The 21,897-nt window shown below is 41.5% G+C and overlaps 1 protein-coding gene across 7 annotated transcripts in view; it reads right to left on the reverse strand.

Annotated features, from left to right (window-relative positions):
• SEMA4D (semaphorin 4D) overlaps positions 1-21,897 on the reverse strand; it is a 95,183-nt gene that overhangs the window by 36,120 nt on the left and 37,166 nt on the right. For 5 of the 7 annotated variants that reach the window (XM_040540430.1, XM_040540429.1, XM_040540424.1 and 2 more), the window contains exon 2: positions 6,523-6,586. The exons of 1 other annotated variant lie outside the window; for it this stretch is intronic. The gene's annotated coding sequence lies outside the window, so the exon portion shown is untranslated. Of the gene's footprint in view, positions 1-6,522; positions 6,587-19,869; positions 20,074-21,897 lie in introns of those variants that run through there. One more of the 7 variants, XM_040540426.1, reaches the window with a different exon arrangement.

Consider the following 21,897-nt stretch of genomic DNA (forward strand, 5'->3'; position numbering starts at 1 on the left):
TATAAGTATCTTGAGCTGTCATTTACGTTTAATGCTCAAAACTTGACTTTAACCTATGCATTTTCTTTTAATAGTGAGTTGAAGAAAATCCCACCCTTACAATAAATACATAAACCAAGATAAAAATTACTGAGACTAATTTCACAGAGCAAGAGACATAAGAAGTGCAGCTTAATGTTAAATACTACTTACACAAACCTGCCCCACCTCCTGTTCTTGGGATCTTATGAACAGAAGCGTCATTTTTAGCAAAGTCTTCTTGTGCACTCAAGGTGCAAGGGGGTAGAAAGAAATTCACCTAACAAAGAGCTAATGCACTTAATGTAATTAATGTACTTAAATGTACTTTTAATGTACTTAAAAAAAAGAAAGAAAAAAAGGAGAAAATGCTTAAACACTCAAAGTGCTAGACAGTCATATGGAAGTCTGTCTGTTACTCTCAGGCCCAGAAAGATCACCAAAACCATTCACTACCTTCTGTGCTATCTGTCCACAAGCCACCACTGCTCCACCTTCCTACACTCACTCCAAGGTCAAGACTCATCCAAGTATTCAACATCAGTACAGACTGGTGAGGGGCAGTGAACGCATTCATCGGCCGCTAAATTACTGCATTTAGGTAATTTGGGGGGGTATCTCTGTGGGGCTGTACACTTTAGAGGGGGTGGGAGGGCAAAAAGAGGCATTTCATGCCACGACAAACAGCAGCACGCAGTGTCGAAGCCCGACGTACCGTTTCAGGGGAAACGGGCAGCACGTGAGGAGGCCAGTGCTAAAAGCTAGGCAGAAGCTGCAGCGAGAATGTCTCTGGGGAGAGGAGTGGTGCCAGCAGCTTCTCCTCTCCTCTCCGGGAGAGAGAGGTGCCGGCTTTAAACAGGCAGAGGCCAAGGACCTCTGGAAACTGCAGAGAGCAATCCATTACGAGCACAGAAGTAATCATTACCACCGAGCAGACGATCCACATGCATTAGAAGCTTTTACATCTGGTTTACTCAATGATTACACAAGATTTAAAAAAAAAAACACCAAACTATTTTCTTCCTAACAATCTTTTGCCTACTAAGAAAAAAAAATCACAGTTTGCTCAAACTGAGCCTGGGATTTAAATTATTATTACTATTATTTTATCATTAGTGTTTAGTTCTGGTAACCACTTTGGGTGAGATCCAACCGCTGTAATGGATCATAGAAATCTTTGTTTTTTATGGCATTGCTTACTTGTTTGTCTGTCTTGCACCTTTCCTGTCCCAAGCTAAGCAACCCCGCTTTGCTACCCAACCTGTTGAACAGTCCCCTTGCATCAGAGCTGCTGAAGTATCTCGCACATTCTGATGCAAATAGTTTTACAGGTAAGTATTCACAGAGCGAGCAGCAGTTCAATGGTTAAGTTCAAGGCAGTTTAGCAATCTATTTTAATGGAAATGTAAGAGGGAAAAGAGCACTTTGAAGAAAGAACCCTGGGCCATTATTTCTACACTATTAATTCTTTTCAAGCCATCTTTTGTTAGTAAAAGAGACTCAACGCAGTATCATTTCCCCTAAACTCTTTGTTTAAAAAAAAATGAAAACAACTGCTGGAACAAAACTATTCAGCACCAGTCCCATCAATAAGCAATCATGTACTGTCTCCAGAGAAGAATTCTCAAGTCCTATAAAATTTCTGGACTTTGCTGGTTTAGCAGATCTTCGTGATGAACGAACCTGAGCCTTCCCATAGCCATGATTACACTCCTAGCTTAGATCACCTGTCTCAGAAAATGAAAAATGACAAAAAAATCTTGTTACTACAACTTGTTATTACCTTCTGAAGATGACAAAATGAATGGTAAGTGCTTACTTTGCTGTGTGGCCACGGAACACCTCCAGCTACACAAAGCAGAAGTCTGTCCTTTCACAGATGGGCTTGCTGTATAGGTTTGTAAGACAGAGCCTTTTTGACATTAATACATTTGACTTGCAGAGAATTATTTGCTGAATGTAGGTAAAGTTTTGCGTATTAAAAAAGAGGGGTGGGACACCACAGTGCATGCTGCGTGCCCAACAGTGCAAGATGTTCTCACTCCCTTTAGTTTAAATAGAGATGAAAATGCACTCAGGAACTTGTCCTTTAATTTAGCCTTCAATTTAATTACTCTCCTCCCCCCTTCCCTGTGCTGAAAATTATCTGGAATAACTCCTTCACTCACATCCACTGGGACGTCATCCACAATCGAATATGAACCTGTTTTGATATAACACAAAGAGTAGAAGGAGCAAAAAACCCAGACAACGGCCTGATTTCCAAATTAGCTCAGCTCCATCAGTGTTCACTGGCTTTAATTAGAGTTGAGTGCTTTGCATTTTTGAGAAGTTAGGTCTCCTAATGCTTTAGGTTTGACTCCTAAAAATGAACTATAATTTGCTTGAAAACAAGAACATTTAAGAAGTAATTCAGGAAGAAACCTGAAATGCTTAGTTACACAATTAAACTCTAATTAAGTGGCCACACGTCTACTCTTCAGTTTTCTGTAAAATTATTTTAAATTTTCTAAAGTAAATTTAAACAAGTAATTTTCATTTAGGCATTCTTCTGCTCATGTTTTTAAATCAATGTATTATGATGAACTGCAGCAAAATAATGTGTACACCACTTGCATGAGTTTTCCATAATGCTTGTATTTATGGTGTCTGAAAACAGGGCAACTACAGAAGAAGAAACAATTAACAGAGCTCCTGTCAGTTTGGCAGGGCACAGCTGGAAATTGAGAGCTGTGAACACCCCTGTTGACACGCATAATTTTAGTGTACAGGCAGAGAAAAGAGAAGAGACGACATTCTGCTCTCTCAAAGGATAGAAAATTGAAATTGTTAGATAAAGGAACGTTTCAGGATGCCTAATTGCTTATAGTGAACAACCAATGTAAAAAAAACTAACTCAAATTACGAAAGCGGGGAGTTGCAATGGCTTATCTTACCATAGTAACTTATCACAGAACAGTTTGGGTCGGAAGGGACCTTAAAGATCTAACTCCAACCCTCTGGCCAGGGATCAGGGACACCTCCCACCAGACCAGGCTGCTCAAGGCCCCATCCAGCCCAGCCTTGAACACTTTCAGGGACAGGGCATCCACAGCTTCTCTGGGCAACCTGCTCCAGTGCCTCACCACCCTCATAGTGAAGAATTTCTTCCTAATATCTAATCTTGACTGTTACTGAGATGGAAAAACATCTGGCTCTCACATCGCCCACGTCAGTGGCATCCGGTGAGTACTTGACAGACTTGTTGGAAATAAACAGTGCTCTGGTCCACCTTCTTCTGGAAAAACACTCTCATCACAAAACACAAGCTCTGCAATGGGAGAAGTTGAGAAACCAGCAACAGGAAGAAGACTGCTATCTTTCCCATCCTCTGGGGCACAGGCACAAAAGGAAGCACAAAGAGGTATTTGTGAAAGTGAAGTTTCATCTTTCAGAGATGCGAATTCAGCAACTCTTATCACTACCAGATAAATTTTATAAATCAAGCAGTAAAATGCAACACCGAACAACCAGAGGTCAGTGTCTTCTCCCCAGCCAACATGGTAAAGCTGCAACATGTATGTGGGATACTTGCCCAATCCATCTAAATTCTGGAATTTCAAAGTTAGGAAATGCCCAGTTTTGCAACCTTGATTTTGAAATATTTTTTTTCCCTTTTTTTCTTTTAATAAGTACTTACATTGCACAACTCCTGAATTCGGCTCGGTGTTGCACAAAGTGCTGGATGGATCTTTCCTTATCTTCTCAACAAAGCCTCGGACCGCATGGCAATGAGCTGCGGCACCCACAGCACGCAACATCACGGCTGGGGCCTCGTCACTCCCCAGAGAGGATCGTTAGCAGCACAGCACCTACCCTACCTCCCCCAGCAAAGGCAAGGTGGGTGCAGGTCCTCCTGGTGTCTTCTCACAGCTCCCTGCTCACACCAAGTGCCCACAGCACTTCCCCATCTCTTCACATAGCCCGGCGCTCTCCCCTGGACAATTTTTTCTGGCAATGCTCCGGCGCTGCTCCACGGCAGGGCCCAGGTCCCACGCAGAGGGGCTGCAGCACTTCAGGCGCCCTTAGAGCAGTGCAGGAGATGGGACCGAGCGAGCAGCCCCAGGCAGCAGTGACCGGGCTGGCAGCAGAGACACTGCATGCCCAGGGAGAGGGCCTTGCTGCTTCTCATCCAGAAAACGCAGCTCCTGGGCCTCCACAGTGGCAGAGGCACCCACATTTTACACCTAAGAACCCACTGCACCGCCAGGGGAAAACTAAGGGAGAAAACAGGAACGCCGTCAGCTGCGTGCAATTACATTGCCACAGGTGATGCAAGCCTCGGTGAGGCTGCAAGACAGATGACCGCCTTCCTCTGGGCTGGAAGACAGACCTTCAAACACTCACAGTTCCCTGCCTCTCCATCAAATTACTTCCGCATCTTCCGCCGCCCTGGCAGAGCAAAGGAGGCCTCACCTCACAGTAAGCAGCAGCTGGCCACCAGGCATCCCCTGCCCCGCCAAGAGCAAAAAACACGCAGGCTTCCTGGGCAACTTACCTATCTATTTTTAAGATAGATAAATACAACAATTTAATTATGTGCTTGCAGAAGTAGTAGGGTTACGATGATGAGGGATAGGAAGCTCAATACAGAGACAGGCAAACTTAGAGCTGCTTCCTTTGGCAAAAAAGGGGGAGGTTAAATGATTCATCTGTCAGATGTCATAAAATGTTTTCCAAAAATAATTTTCTTCAAAGGCTTTAAGAAACTTTAGCAGAATACAGACCCGCTTCAATGTTTACTGATGCCTATTCGATAACAAAGATTTTAAGGCTCCATATGAAAAAGCAAACCACAGAACTCCCACTGTGAGACTTTGCTTAAACCTGATTTTTTCAATTTGCTTAGTCTTTGATTCCAAAAATAGAAGGAAAAGTTAGCAATACTTGTATCGTTACCTGTCAAAATGACAAAGACAGAAACATACAATTCACCTTTGACAAGTGAGTTTTATTTACGTAGTTTATTTTAAGCTGGTAGAAGGACAGACTGGAAATACCCCTTGCTTTAGATCTCACCCTTTCACAACCTGAAGCACAGTGCCATTTTTAGACTGGCTGATGGAAAGCATCACTATCATCTTTTCTTTATTATGCAACGCAAACTGTTTGCTAAAGTAAGTTAAAACCTCAAACTAACAGACCAGTGTCCCTTTATGACTAATATAAATGTAGAGCATGGGATTATTTACATTTCAAACTGTATCAAAAATACTTTATAGTTAACTAGGTACTCACAAATTAGGTGAAGCTTTTTAAGATCATTTGATGCATTCTTTACCTGCACCACAAAGCTTGCTGAAGGATGTGTGCTAGTGCTAAAAGAGGACAAAAATTCTGAGGAAACTGAAATTCCCAGTTGCAAGTCGTGCCTAAAATTTTTAGGCTGAAACCTTCCGTGAGGAGAGCTGCAGGGCTATGATCTTGGGATCACCAAGATGTGGTGGGATGTCTCCCACGACTGGAGCGCTGCAATGATGGGATACAGGCTCTTTAGGAAGGTCGGGTTGGGACAACAAGGAATCCTTTATGTGAGAGCACACCTGGAAAGCATGAAGCCCTGCCTGGGAATGGATGAGGAGGTGACGGAGACCTTACAGGTGAGATTAAAGAGGGGACAGGTAAAGGTGACATGATGCCGCAGGCCACCTGGACAGAAGAAAAAGCAGATGAGGCGCTCTACAGACAGGTGGAAGGAGCTTCATATTCTCAGGCTTCGGTCCTCATGGACCTTCAACCACCCCAATATCTGCTGAAGGGACAACAAAGCAAGACATAAGCAATTCAAGAAGTTAATGGAGTGTACCGATGATACCTTCCTCCTTCAAGTGACAGACAAGCTAACAAGGAGAGCTGCTACTCTGCTGGACCTCGTACTCTCCATTGACAAGGGGCTTATTGGGAACACAAGGATCAAAGGCAGCCTTGGCTGCAGTGACCATGAGATGGTAAAGTTCAGGATCCTGAGGGCAGGGAGGAGAGGGAAAAGCAAGCTAATGGTACTCTCAAAGGCACCTGAATGTCTAAATCAGTTGTTCTTATTTAAAAACAAACAAGAAAAAAGACCAGACAAGGTGCCCAGCAACACCTTCAAAGATACAGTTGTCTCAAAAAGCAACACTACTACCTCCTCACACACAATCTTCTTAACACGGTACAGCTGCAACCCTGAACAGAACCTTTCAGCGGTAACCAAAGCACAAGTTAAGCATACAGTATGTTCCTGAGTGAAAAAAAAACTCTTTTCTGATAAATTTATTGAGAAATATTTCAATCTTAGAGCAAAACAAAATAATAAATCAAGCTTATTATGAAATCCTTATTTATGTTTGCCATACAAATTAACACCCTAGTCTTCTTGCTTACATAGGCAATATATTTGTGTGATTAAGAAAGACACCCCCAATGCAGCCATTAAGAATCCCACTGCAATAGCAGGGAGAGGCAACCCACATTTTCCCGTACCTGCCACTTCTTGGAGCCTCCTGTGTGCTGCTGGAAACGTGGAGTCGTCAGAAATCCTTCTTTTCTGCAAAGAGATAATAGGCGGAATTTGACATCGTTACCACATAAACCTGAAGCACAATGTTTGATATGGGAATTATAATAAAACCTCCCCCAGAGGTTGGCTTTCATTTGCCAGATTCTCACTGAGAGACTGCTTCTGACAGAAACCAGAACTGATGTATCTGTATCCCATGAGCCAAGATCCTGATACTGCATTTAATACAAAAAAAAAAAAACACAACCAAACAAAAAATTGCTAAGCAGGCCTGATAAAAAGCATACACACAAGCCTTTTTCAGCCACAGTTTGTTCCCTCTCTCCCAAGCCAGCCAGTACAAAATTATTCAGCATTTGCATTGTGGTAGCAATTATTGATCCTCCTAAGCACCTGGGACTTCCCTTACGCTGGGACTGAACATACAGTGAAAGCTCAGGAAGTTTAGACACCGACCAGTCTCACAAACAATTAGCTTTACCAAATCCATATAGAGCAATTTCAACACTCCCCTGCATTACTAAACTTCTATTATGCACAAGTGTAGAGCAAGAATATCTGGATACTTATGATAAAACCTACTGCATTTGTATATATTTTGGTATAATCAAAGAAGAATAGTAGGACTACTCTGATGCAACCACAGCAGGAAACATTTATCTTAATGCTTATTTTAGGTAACATTTCTAAATATGCAAACATATCATATTGTTACATCAGTTTGTATTCAGCATATATATATATGTACTTCCTAATGTTCACCCAACAGCTCTTAGAAGGGTATGGGCTGCTTGTAGGGTTAGTGCTTTTAAACACTAGTCACAATGGATCTGTGATTTGGATTTCAGCGAGCTGAACAGTAAGGGGGTTCCTGCAGATCAAAATGGGAAGAAACTGCATCTAAAAAAATCACCGTTGTATACCTGAAGGCTCAGTTCTTGATTCAGAGGCAGAGCGAAAGGCAGACAAGACAGAAGGCCACCCAAAAAACAGACCATACCCAAAATTACAAGAAAGTGAGATCAATATTACATGGCAATAAGGGAAGAGAGCGCCTACATGTCTTCTCTAAAATAGTGTCTGTCTACCCTGTCCTTCAACAGTGCACATTTTGTGACGGCCAGTGTATTAGCAGGCAAACAGCTACATCAGACCCACTTTTGCTAGAGAAAAATGTCTTCTCTCCACAATGCAAAATCATTTGGGATACAGAACAAGGAATGCCTGATTCTTTCCCCACAACATTTTCTGGACAAGACACCCCAGAGAAATCTTTTTCTACAGCAGCCTAGCTTGCCTGTGCTATTACCCACCAGTTATTTTTCACAAGAAGCATATAAGCAACTTATTTTTGTTGCAAAACCAAAGCAATTGTCTATCTTTCATTCTGCTTGAGGAAAAAAATAAAAATTAAAAAAACACAGGTGAACTCTGGCAATCACGAAGCTCTCCAGAAATGAGCTAACATCAGATCATCTCGATGGCTGTACCTACTCAATACAGAAGTGAATTGTTAAAATTTGTAGGAACTGCTACTTGCTGCTGTAATAGGCCATTGATCGCCACAGTTGTTATTGTTAGCTGTGATTTTCAGGTCCCAGGGAGCTTCCTCACAGCTTATTGCTTACAGAGCAAACAGACATATCCATTTTAGCTGTAGGTAGATTAAAGGGAAAAGAAAATTCTCTTCTGCCTCCGCTTAGAGATAACTTCTAATACTCCAAGGCTTTTACAAGTACTTTCATTATAATAAAGCACTCACTTCTAAGTAGTTACAGGTAGATGCTAATTACTCGAGCAAACCTTTGCAGCAAATAAGCTGACCAGCAGACTTCAGTAGTTCTTAAAATGGTTCATCACAGAAATTCCCCTATCTCAAGAGACAACTAGCTCCAGGTTTCTCAGCTAACATTGGCAGCGACAGAGGAGCTGAAAGACATGTGAGGGACAGGCAAGTGGCCAGTGCCCAGGCTAGCTTTCAGCAAGTGGATCTCCACAGAAGTATGGAGATGGAGAACAGCTGCAAGGCTGCCTCAGCTCAAGAACTTGGCTCCTGCGAGCATTTCATTGCTCCTCAGAGCTTCCTCTTGAGAAGGGATGGGAGGAAAAGCCTGCAGCCAGTTACCTGGTCGTTGTTGGTGTCCTTTGCACAGAACCCCACAAACTCAGGACCTGGCGTGAGGGCAGCTGAACATAGAGGGAGGTTAGTTTGCAGCACAGGTAGGTTCTTGTCCTTTGATCAGGCCTCTGCTGGCTGCCTGTTTGGGCAACACCTGCTGTCACACTACACAAATAAGTAACTCGTCACAGCTTGCCAAAAGCGATGACGTAATTACACACTGATTCAACCAGGACTTGAATATTACATTAACATTCATGTAAATATAGCAAGTTTTCTGGCACCCTTCAGTCCTTCTGTTTGACCTATATCTTTCATACGGAACTCCAGAACAGGCACTGCAAGAGCTCCCGAGCAACCTTACATGCTGCCAGGTTTTAAGATTGTATTTCAGTGCAAATTTCAGGAAAAAAAAAAATTGTTTCTTCTGGTAGCAATTACTTAAGATGGGGGTAGATGTACATGGACAAAATAAATTACACCATGAAAGCTCATTATTTTGACAAGTGTGACTAAATCCTCAAAGATTAAAGAAAACACCTACTGGATTACAAATGAAAGACAGCCTGGAATATATTATGTAGAATAACATGACAGTCACTTTAAGGAAACTTTAAATAAGAGAGCTGCAATCTTTCATATATGTGTGGTGTGTGTGTGTGTATTTATTTATTCAAGGATCTCCTTCTAACCTCTCAAATTTCAAAACACATTAACCTATTGCAATGTACTTCTGACTGTCACAGACAACTTGAACTAAAAAAAAAAAACTTGTACTACTACCTTCTGTGTAACAATTACTATCAGAAGCATTTCTTTAATCCTTTATTCAGGCTTATAGCTTAGTGCTGAACTAGGTCCAAGAGACTAAATGAGAAAAAAGGAGAAAGGAAACGCAGAAGAAAGCTAGTTTATAAGCAAATTGTAATCACTCAAATAGCTCTTTGGGAGATGAAGGAGCCAAATTTTAACTTTGGAAATGTTTGTATTATTACAGCATCATTTATCTGCCTTACCAAAATATAATTTGCAGATCAATACCCTTGATGATTGCAAGTGGAGGTGCTTTTGCTACCTATACCTCACGTCAGACATAACCTATTTGTGGGCTAGCATTCTTAGAAGACTATTTTAAACGTGCGTGTGGAAACCGCAGGTTAAGCAGACAAATTGCAACGAACAGCTGGTTTACACAGAGCACGCTAAAAATGCTTCTGCGGCTACTTTGTGTGATTTTAGAGTTCTAAAATAAAATAATTACACAAAAAGGTAGGTTAGACTACAAAATTTAAGAACCGTACCTATTATCAGCACTTTATTTCGGTAATTTGGTATCTGCCAAATCAAAACACGTGCTAGTTTTACATAATTTATTTCCATAATTATTTCCATAATTCCTGCCCTCTCATGGGACTGGTCAGCTTGATGATACCTGCTCACCACTTGTGCAAGGTATTTGGGGGAAAGAAAGTCAAGCGGCAAAACATGCTTCAGAACTTATAAAGCAAAGCTTCACAGATTTTTCTGCTTTCCCACTTGCAAAGCTTCACTTTACATAAAAACGTTTTTATTTCAAATAGCTACTTACTGGTTCATCAAAGTCCCCCAACTTTTTCTAAACTTTATGTTGAAGATGCATTTGCTTTGTGCTTGACTTTGCGTGAACATGCTTCGAAATACAGAAGAGCATTGTGCTATTCCAGGTTTTGTAACAAAGCAAAAAAGCCCTCTTATGTCTCAGTCATTTTAATTTAGCCCAAACTGGAATGGGACCTTCAGCTTTCAATTCCCCCCAACTACCCTGACACTCCTCAAATCTCAGAAAGCTGAGAAGGAAACAGAGACTACTATGGAGAGAGAGCAAAAGAGAACTATGGGTCCCTCCTGCATCCAAACAACAAAATATAAATACAGAGACCAGGCCAGCTAGTACTGCTGGTTGCAATGGAGTTCCTTCGTTTTTAAGGATGTTGACAAAAACTATAATTAACAAACCTAACTTCCACAATACCAGGTGGAAGCATTCATGATGTTATCTATGCATCCCTACCCTTCTTCAGTAAAGGCTTTGAGTGTATTTCATAATTTTAACTTTCCTGCAAATATTATACAAATATTAACTCAAAACCACTTAAATAACATATTTATTACAAGCATACTAATGGTTTTGAATCAAATTTTAGCAAAAACAAAAGACAACAGAATTGCAACTGTGTAAGATCAAGAGCAACAGAGCACTAGAGAAAGGAAAGGAGGAAACACAGCTGCACAAAGATAATAGCAGATACCAGCACTTAGATTTCAGACTGAACTTTTTAAGCCATCACTTCAGGGACATGTAAAATTTATGTGTACTCACTATAGGGTACATTTGCTTAGCAAAGTAGTATGAGAATATTTTAAATGTTTGATAAACAATGTACCCTTTGAAAAGCAGAGGTCACTAAGAGCGTACCTGTATTCAACACATTTTTAGCACAAAAAGGTTAGTACAAAGGAGACAATTACCTCACCTTTCACCCTATAAGCATCATCCCTTATTATCCTAAAAAGTCTCCTTTTCCTCCTATCAGGAAAGGAGCAATACATAAAATGATTTGCTGGTTCTAAAATCTGAGCAAGAAGAAACAGCAGACGAGCCTCCAAATACTTTTAAGTATTCAACATTGTCTGGTTAATGTTCTGTAAGAGAATGAATTAATCACACTTCCAAAAGATCAGAGGTTTTTTTGTTTTTTAAAAAAGGAAGTCTGTACTACAACCTCTGCTTCATGGATGTCTTATCTAAATGGACTATCAGCTGCCAGGTATGTGGAAGTGCCTCATGGTATTCAACAGGTAAGTGAATAAACGTAATTTTTTCCATATTCACTATGACAATATAGCAACCCAGAAAAACTAAAGTCAAAAAATAAAATCAAAGCTAAAGCTATAACATAATATGTAATTTTAACATTTAGAACACACCTTTTGCAGCTTTTCAACTATTTATTACTCAAACACTCCCTACAATTTTTTTATTTTTTTATTTTTATTTTTTTTTTTTTTACACAAAATGCCTTACCACTGTTTATAGGTGATCATCTAAATAGTGTTCAGACATCTCATGAATATAAGTCTACAAAACACCCAGGTGCTACTTCATGTTGTTCGACACCAAGCAGTGTTCAACACTGTCTTTATTTTTTTTTCTTTCCCTTGCCTTGAGAAATGCATGGATTCTTCCAAAAAAATGAAGGCAAAGAGAAGACATAAAAGTGAGTCTTTAATGCATAAAGAACAGAGTTTTACATTACCACAATGCTGTACAATAACCTTATTCTTCAGTAACACATGCAAGCTTCTCAAGCTTTCAAAAGAGTTCAACAGGTTATGCCAGGTACTGAGACAGCTGACAGACCCTGAAGTTTTCTGGCTCTCAAAGGAGGCAAATATAAAAACCACCTTTTCCACAGAGCACAAGTTTTCAGTATCAAAACATCCAAGCATCCTCAGCCAGTTTGCCCATTCAAAACAGCCAACTGATAATGAACTTGTACATACCCACACGCCCTGTGAACAGTATGCACTGCTCAGGGGCAGTCACAGCGAGAGTCAAAATGCAAAGACAATTCTTAAACCTGAAAAGTACTTCCAAATCACTGCCTTTTTCTTTGTCTGGTTTGGTTTTGTTTTCTCTGAAATAAATTAGCAGTAGATCGAGAAGGAGGAGAAGAAAGAGTAAGCTTCATCTCAGTACACATGATAAAAAACAGCTCTTCTCTAACCTGTGCAGCAAAACGTTTTCCAGCTTCCCAAAGAGAAGTCTTAGTAAAGGTTACCTGTCCGTCGCGAGTAAAGGCTTCTGTGCCGAAAAAAAACACAGGGAACTTCATTTCCAGGAGTCACGGAGACACTTCCTGGGTTGTGTAAGCTACAGCAACAGCCTCCCTGAGGGAGCTGCACAAGATTGCTGAAGCAGGGAATTTGAACCAAGTTATTCTCAAAACAGAAGAGAAATAACAAAAACAAAACTTGCTGTGCTTGACTGTATGAAGTTCAGAAGCTGAACCTTGCAGTGGTTCAACTATTAAAAAAACTATTAAAATTCACAGGTGGAATTTTCCCATTTTTTTGTAAAAACAAAAACACCATGTCCAAACAAAACCCCAAGAGCTATAAAGAAAGGATTTCCTCAAGCTTTACAAGTTATGTAAGGACATCTCTGACTTAGGAACACAGGTAAAAATCTGTTGTGCTTCTGAACATCCTTATCTTACTGATCATGCATTACTACTCTCTTATCACACACACCCCTTTAAAAGTATCTTCTCTCTCACGTCCAATTGCACAGTCATATACATAACGAGAATGTCATTGGACTGGTTAGGGTGATACTTCATATTGCCTTAAAAACATGCTCACTTAATGGCAAAACAACCATGACAGACTGCAGGAAATTTGGACATTCCTGAATCCTCCTGCATTGCATTCCCAGTTTCACCTGGGACCAAGAACTGTGACACCCAATTGGCAAATGGATCTGCAGCAATAATTTGAGCCTTGGGCTTCAGAAGCAGAGGGAAGGCAGACTGCCTCCCATGTTTCAGTCTGCTGCTTCTGCTGCCCACTACACACAGACAACTTTCCATTTGACATGAATCAGCGTGGCTAAATTGTAAAAGCTGTATGCATGTATGTTGAAGGAGCTACAGAAAAACCCTCTTTTGGAATGCTACTTTTTCTTGATTGAGAAAAAAACACACACGTATTTGCACAGAAGCTACTTGAAAAGCCACCATCAAGCGCTGTCAGTACTCTTTACCAGGTATACAGATGAAGCCAGTGACCCCATGCAGATGCCACTGCTTTTGTCAACTTTTTTTTTTCCCTGCAACAAGTTCCAACACTCCCATTTCCATACAAGAGAGAGAGAGGCAGGGAGGTTTTGAGAGATACACATAAAATCAATTCCTTCTTCCCCACCACCAGGTCATGCGATTCAAGTTGCAGAGCACACTTGCCCAAACCAAAATCAGCTGAGTTTCCAAACTTATTTCCACGAGACTGCTCATCCCCATATTAACTGAAGAAATGCAGAAACACCTTTTTCTTAACCTCACTTTCATTGTCTGATACCTAACCCTCAGAGAACAAATTTGAAGTTTTATTTTCAGATACGGGATCAACAGCCTCGAGCAGCAATGCAGTTTTCCCTGCACTGTTATCACCCCAATTTGTTGTGCTTGGCTCTCACACCCAGCCTGTCACCAGGTCACTGCCCTCTTCCCTACCTGCAGTATTTGGTGACCCCCTCTTCTATCCATATTCTCACCTACTTACAGTACAGTTAGGCTTTACAGGTCCTAGACATCAACTGGACACTGATAAGAAAATACTGGAACATCCTGGTTTTACAGTTCCCATTACAAATCTACAAACACATCAGGGCGTGTGGATTAAAAATCACCTTCCGCTCCCCAAAATGGGACTGGAGGAAAGAAATGAGGTAACTGCACTCCTCCTTACAGTTAATAGGGGTCCGGCCTGCTTACTGAAAGAAGCCATCCTGCCTACCTGCTACCTCTGGCCACTTGAGCCACGGAGCAACCCGTTAGGGAAGTCGACTGATGAGCTTCTACATGTTAAAAGCAGCTCTGGCGGAAGAAAGGGTCAGGTTAGTTTAAATCCATCCACAATGCCTCTTTCAGTAGCAGTGTTAGCTTTTGTCAGATTAAATGTATGTGCAGCAGCAGCTTTGAGACATTAAGTCTGAGGCTTCCTTGGAAAAACGGAGCAGAAAACCCAGTAAGTGCTTCATCTACTCAAGCCCTCCCAGCTCGCCTCAGAGCTAAAACAAGAAAAAGCAACCCAGAGATCAGGGCTCCTCGCCTGCAGAAGAAAACTGTGAAGAATTCAGGGCTGTCTGGGATTTGGCCTGTGATCTGTCCTCTCTGATGTGACACAGTACCCGCTGGGGACTGAGCTTTCTCTTCTGCAGGACTGCTTGCTGCAAGAGGTCTTGAAAGAAGGAAAGTCAGAGAACCACCCGAGGGCAGGGCTAAGTCCCCAGCTGTAAACGTTGCTCTTTTCCTCCTGCAGCATCATTATGAAAACAATTTACTTTATTCTGCCAATGATGAGTAACAAACTACAGTTCCTTTTCATCAGCTAAAATCTGGCCACAAGGGAGTTACTCTTACGTTTACTTGCTTATTCAAGATGTTCAGCTTCCTCTGAAGCACTGGCAAGAGCACGTACTGTAGAACAACTGCGTGCCTCAGCCAATCCCACACAAATCAGGACATACCAGGTTTTGGGTCAAAATTCAGAATTCACACCAAACTGCAGAGATAGTTTTAAATACCTGAGACCCTTAGAGGACATGAGCTTCCACCTGCTGCTGGAGACTAATGATTTCTTGGCAAGCACCATGGAAACACAGAAAAATGGCTTCAAAATTTAAGAAATCATCGATTTGTCATATTGAAACACCTGAAGCAAACGGCATCAGTGGTTAAACAGCAATCGTGGCATTTTTGCTGCTGAAAAGTAATGCACTCATACTTCTGAAAAGATATGACTGGAAAAAAGTTAATAGTGCTTTTCACAGACAGCACAGGCTAATAATCGTTAGATAATTACACTGCCACTCACTATCCTTCACTATTTTTTAAACTGTGCATAGGTAGGAGTCAGCACACTTCTATTAAATATGTAAAGAAACGATACATACCAGCAACTACAAAAAAGTTCATGCAGGACAGAACGCGTTAACCACAGGTGCTCTGTTGCAGAATTCACTCAGCAACAACTCGGTTGGCAATGGCTCGCGGTGACCAGCTCCAGAGTGTGAAAAAGCAACTCTGACTTTGGGACAGCTGACACCAATGCAGTGGCTTATCGTGTGTTACTACGTCCACCCTAAGAGGTTACAGAACATCTGTCATACCTGCTCCTACCTCAGTACAGTCCTTCCCTTGACGTTAGCAATGCAAAGGTCATTTTGACCATTAGCTATAAAGTGCGTGTTGGTCCATGCCCACATTACCTCTTTCCGTACATTCAAAAGCATGGGTGCAGATCCTTCCAGTATTAATGCTTCAGATTTCACATCAAATTATGCGTGAGCATGTCAGCAGCAGGATTAATAGAAGCTTTGCCTGTAGAACATTCTCATGAGCATTACTGGGATTTTAACTCCTGCCAAGCCTAAAATGAGCTTTTTCTTATGCCAAATAAATGTAGCAGAGGGAGTCATTATTACACTTGATGATTAACTTTTAAGAATCTTGTTTGCACCATCATTAAGGACTTTAAGAAAAGATACAGTGACAGTCACACACTAAAGAGGTTCTGCCTCAAAGTTTGTTGAGGAAAACAGATAATTACTGTGAATTTCCAGCCCTTGAATGCTGAGAAAGACAACAAAGTTTGATGTTTTTAATATTACAGAAAAGCAGAACTGTAAAATCATATGAACACACTAGTCAGAAGCAAGACAAAATATATGTGCTTCCTTAGGGCTCAAGAGTAAAACACCAAGACTTTCTGAGCAAAGTTGACCTCTGAACACAACAGCAGCTATCCACATCTTATCTCAAATCAAAAACCGATACCCCAGAACCTTCACAGCTAACAGATTTCAAATGTCACTCTCAAAAATTAGGTTATGCTCAGTCATATGCAAAAATGAATTACAGCCTAGGGAGATCTGACAGAGAACTTGACGGCAACTAACATTTTTAATTGTGAAATGCATTCAGTAGAGGTGCTCATGTTAACAGGTGTTTGCCTGTATCCCTTGATAACTTTGAGTTTGGAAGCTACAAGTTGCTGTGGTTTCACACGGATGGGCAGCTCAGCACCACCATGCCACTCTCTCACTCTCCCTCCACAACAGAACAGGGTGGGGGAAATATGATATTAAAAAGAAGCTCATGGGTTGAAATAAGGACAGCAAGATTGCTCACCAATCACTGTCACTGACAAAACAGACTCAACACAAGACATTAACGTAATTTGTTCCCTATTGATAACAGACTACAACAGTGAGAAGCTAAAAGCAAACTAAAAACACCTTCCCCCCATCCACTTTCTTCTACTTCCTAACCCCAGGCAGCACAGGGAGAGGGGGAATGGGGGCTGCGGTCAGTCCCTGATGGTTCTTCAGTCTCCGCCGCTCCCTCACGGTCCCTCTCTGCCCCTGCTCCCCGTGGGGTCCCCCCCACGGGATGCCGTCCTTCCCAAACTGAGCCTGTGAAGGCTGCCCACAGGCAGCAGCTCTTCAAGAACTGCTCCCACACGGCTCCGTACCACGGGGTCCATCCACCCCCCAGGAGCAAACTGCTCCAGCACGGGTCCCCCACGGGTGGGCGGCAGCTCCCCCCATTTCCCCTGCTCCTGCGGGGGCTCCTCTCCACGGGCTGCAGCCTCCTCCAGGCCACATTCAAAACCTTGCCACATAAACCCGACACTGTATCACACCATCAGAAGACACGGAAACAGAAAAAGAGAACAGTCTAGAGTCAGCCAGGTCCACTTCCTTGCTAAATGTCTCAGGACAGACAAAGAAAGAACTCAGGAACGTATCGCATTCATCTATATATTGTGATTGCCATTCTGCATCTCAAAATATCCTTCTCTTCCATAGCACAATTCATAGAGCAAGAAGCAAACCTCATTTCCCATACTGCCTGAAAAAATAAACGGACCATTTCTGTCATTTTTTTTTGTTCCATGCTAATTCAAATCAGTTAAACTTTTAAGTTCAAAGTTCTCTTTGGATACATTCATTTCCTAAATTTCAGGTGTCATGTGGGTGATTTCCTGAAATAGTTTAACCAGATTTTTTTCTGTGCGTGTTAAAATAAGTGCAGGTTTCATATTGCAAACAAAATGTTTCTTGCTAAGCATTAGTTTCCTTTTCACTTTCCCTCCACACCTCTCCTATTTTTTTTTTCTGATTGATATTACTAGCTTTAAGCAACTAGAAAAGTATACTACATCAAATCAAAACGCTGTCCAAGTATTAAATTGTGACCTTAGCTAATTTTATTTATTTGTGACTAGGGGAACTTCTTACATTCTTCTTTCTGGCCGAATATTTAAGACTCAAAGAAGGTGATTTTTTTTTTTTTTTTAGAGATCAAAAACCACTCATCTTCAAGTTTCCAAGAGGATGAGCAAACTTGCACTGAGAATTTAAGTCTACAAACAGTCAGCTTGTTTTTCTTTTGTAGCTTTGGCATATCTCTTAGAAGTCATCCATAGTATACAGAGGTATATAGACCACAAGCTGAATATATGTATTGCAGATTAACTACCATTAATTAGATGTTTTGCTACTGCTTTTCTACAGGGAAAGTCTGAACAATGCTTTTCATTATTTTTGTTGCTATGAAACCTGTCTTTTGTTGGCCTGGTTGCTCATGGTCCTCACTTATTGAGATAGATTCTAAATAGCAAGTTTCATTTAAGTTTCCTTGTTCTTGAAGACTGCAGACATTTCTGCTAGGTAAAAATGCTTATCATCTTTAACAAAAGATTCACCTTTCAGTAACACAAGAAACTGTATAACAGTTTGCGTGCAATGGTCTGAGAAGCCCACTGGAAAGTTCAGCTGACACTGCATACCTCAAGGCACCACATAATCTGCTCCCTATTGAACCCCAGATTTCCATGACTCCCTCTTCACGAAGCCTAAACCTAATGTATTCTGCAGAAAAAAAAATATATAGGTACTGGGTACATATTTTCGAACAACTCCTCTATCTTTCTAGAATGAGGGGATTCAAGCATTTTACTGTTAGCACCTTTGAGCAAGGGCACTTTAAAAATATCCGATTAGGTTGTAAGTTTTTTAAATTCTAACATGCTTTGAAAGACTGGTAGCACATCCAAAATTTAAGTGACAGCCAACAGTTATGCAATTTCACTACAGCTGACCCACTCCATTAAGACTTCTAGCAAAACACTGTCACACTGTGGGTCCTCTTGGATGATATGAAGTGACATCACTCTTCAGCAGAAAAAAGCCCTTGCTCAAGTATCTTTTTGTTAGCATGAAACAAGGAATTCCAACATTAATATCTGAGAACACTTCCTGAAATAAACCTTTTGCAAGACAAGGTCATATACAAGAAGTAAGCTAAAAAGTCAGATATTATCACTGTAACATACATGAGATGCTTCATATTGTTGATGTATACTTATTTTCACCACACTACTCCTGATACTGCTATTTACTACTGCTTCTCAGGATATGCAAACAGGTTGCTTCGTTCTGCCTTTTACAGGATTTTTTGAGGGGTTTTCTATGGGAATCTTTCCTCAGCAAAGTTTCACAGGACATTTCCATGAGAAAGCCAGAGTTTTCCTTAGAAAAGCATGTCCTAAACACAACTGGGTCAGATCCTGACCAAGAGCTGACCTAGATTGCTGACTAATAATTTCTCACACCACTCTGTGGGTAACAGGTCTTCCCATCCAAGGCCCGGAACTTTTCAGTAGCAGTTATTCCCTGCCTAATGCTTAGGTATGTTTCCAGCTTTCACAGGCATATGGTATGAGGATTAACCTTACCTAATATGTATCAGTGTAGTCATCAGCTCTGTGCCTGAGAAACGGTGCAAAAGCATGGGTTCAACTGCTTCACCTCCAAGGAACACAGTTACTGCAAAGTCAGGAGATGGTGACTACGGCTGTGCTGCTCAGAAGAGCGCTACACCAGCTCCTGGGGTACACAAATGCTTCTGGTGAAAGACAGGCTCAGGAAGCCAAGAGAAGTTTCACGATGGACTCAAGAAAAGGCCCTTACTGGAAGGACACAAGAACAACAGTTGAAATACAAAACAATTTACTTACCAGGAAGACTTGAAAAGTCTTCAGCAACCCCAGCATAAAAGGTGAGAGCGCTGTCTACTGAGACTCACAAGCACTATATTAATGATTTCCCAGCCACTTGCAGAAATTGAGATTTGAATCTCTTCATGAAAGTCTGCTCCATACACAGCTTCTACCACTTTCAGCGTAAGCACCTTATGCTTATGGAACTCATCAGGTAATTTTCTCCTACCTCTAAGCCACCTCATTAAGCTTGCAGGGTGACAAACACGTTTAATAAACGTATTATCTTCCTGGTTCTTTAACAGGTTTACTCCTCACTGAGCAAGCAGTGGCAGCACAGCTCGCAGGGCCCCCAGCCACTCACCTTCTCCACAACTTCACCAGGACATCCCCAGCCGCATGCAGAAACCCCCGAAGTATTACTCCAAGAGCATGACCAGATTCTGCCATCACATTACAAGAGGGGTATCCTCTACTTTCTTCTCAGTTGGTCAGTGTAACATGGCTGACAAGAGCAATGCCTCACCAACAGGAGGTGCAGACGAGGACAGGACAGGCTCCACCACCACACAGGGCCTTGCTCCACCACTGTGGGTGCTGGGTGGTGACAAATTCTAAGAGCAACAAGCACCAGGATCTGCTACCTCATGGTTGGAGAGCCGCAGAGCCTGTTCTGGGACACCCCCTACCACCCACAGGTTTAGAAAGGTTTAGAAAATAAATATTTGGACCACCCTCACTGACTGGGCCAAAGGCAACACGAAAGACAGGGCTGGGCCATGTTCTTCATGCAAAAGCCCCATAAAATAAAAATCCTGTTGCGTTCTAGCCTTTGCCCCCAGTAGCTTTGAAATTTAGACAAACAAGATTATGAGATCTTAAAGTGATCCATTAAAGACAACGAAGCAAACACTTCAAAGCATAACTGCAGCAATCTGAAAGAAATGGACAAAATACAAATCCCTTTCCTGCAACAAGGAGGCCTTCAGCACCATAGAGGAGCATGGGTTTGTTTCTGCTATCAGTCTGCTAAATTTAAATGGAAAATACTAAATAAAAATCCTAACAGAACACTTTTTTATACATTTCAATAATGTAAATTGTAGTTCAAAAGAGAAAATTCTGTGACATAAACATGAGTGAGCTACCTCTTACAGAAATGGTTTGCTGTGAAAATTGTGTCCATGAGACTGCACAAGTCTGCAGGGGGATAAGGCAAACTTACAGGCCTGGAAATCAAGGATCAGTCGAGCATTGCAGACAAGACCACAGACAAGATAGGGTTTGGGCAGCATCTAGGGCCTGGAGCACCAGCCTCCGCTCAGACTCTCAGCCCACACAGCAGGTGTTGCTCTTCAACCACAGCTTGAGGAAGATTGTGTAAAAATACCTCAATTTTCTACCTGCACAGTAAACAACTGCTGATTAGTTGGATTCACGTTCAGCACCGAAGATGACACTGTAATACAAGAACAAAGTAAGCACAGCTTACTTGGGCATATAATGGTCCACACAGCAATGGCTACAAGGAAAGGAAAAAAAATCAGTTCAATATCCAGATCATTTCATTTTTCATGTTACATGTAGAGAAAGAGGTATTGTGAGGGAGGAAGGAAATAATTCATTCCCAGGCTGTTTCTGCAGCAGCGCTTTGCTTCTTTTGGAGAGATCCACAAGCACCATCAAATGCCATTCCTCTCGAGCTCACCCCTGTTTAGGCAAAGGCTGTCACTGCCACCCCAGTTTACCTTAAAAGAAATCAAATTCCAGCATCCTAGAGACTGCACCACTTCATCTATTCACAGGGAAGTATCAGCTTATGGTTCAGAGCTTTCCTTTACCACCACGGGCTCATGAGATGTTCTCATATCCTTACTGCCACCGCTGCTGCTTTCTGCAGCGTCTCATAGCAGTGTGAAGCTGCTCCTATTTACAAGCTCTAGTGCTGACAACAGGCTCCGAGCTGCAGGATGAATACAAGAACGCTAGTCTGGTTTTCTTTGCTGCAGGTTAGGAAAGCTCTGGAAACAAGGCAGACTGTAACTCCAGCTGAGGATTATTTATATTTGTGTCTTAGCGGACATTTTATCTTTTTAACATACAGGCCAGGCACTATTATAAATCAGGTTTCAAGGAAGCTGATAATTTACTCAAACAGTACAGAAAAAAACATCACCAGCAGCAGCAAAAGATGTTTTCAGATGTTGGGTATTATTTGGTCCAAACTGATGCTGACTGGACATGAGAAGCACCTGGTTTGTGGTATTTCTGCAGACAGATTTTCCTTTTTTTTTCCTATTTGTTAAGGTTCTATGTTTGGCAAAACATAAACACAGCAAGCACAAAAATAAAGTATTTCCATGGGCCTAAAAATCCTAGACTGCAAAGTGGC

This window comes from Cygnus olor, chromosome Z (assembly GCF_009769625.2).
Source record: "Cygnus olor isolate bCygOlo1 chromosome Z, bCygOlo1.pri.v2, whole genome shotgun sequence".
NCBI lineage: Eukaryota > Metazoa > Chordata > Aves > Anseriformes > Anatidae > Cygnus > Cygnus olor.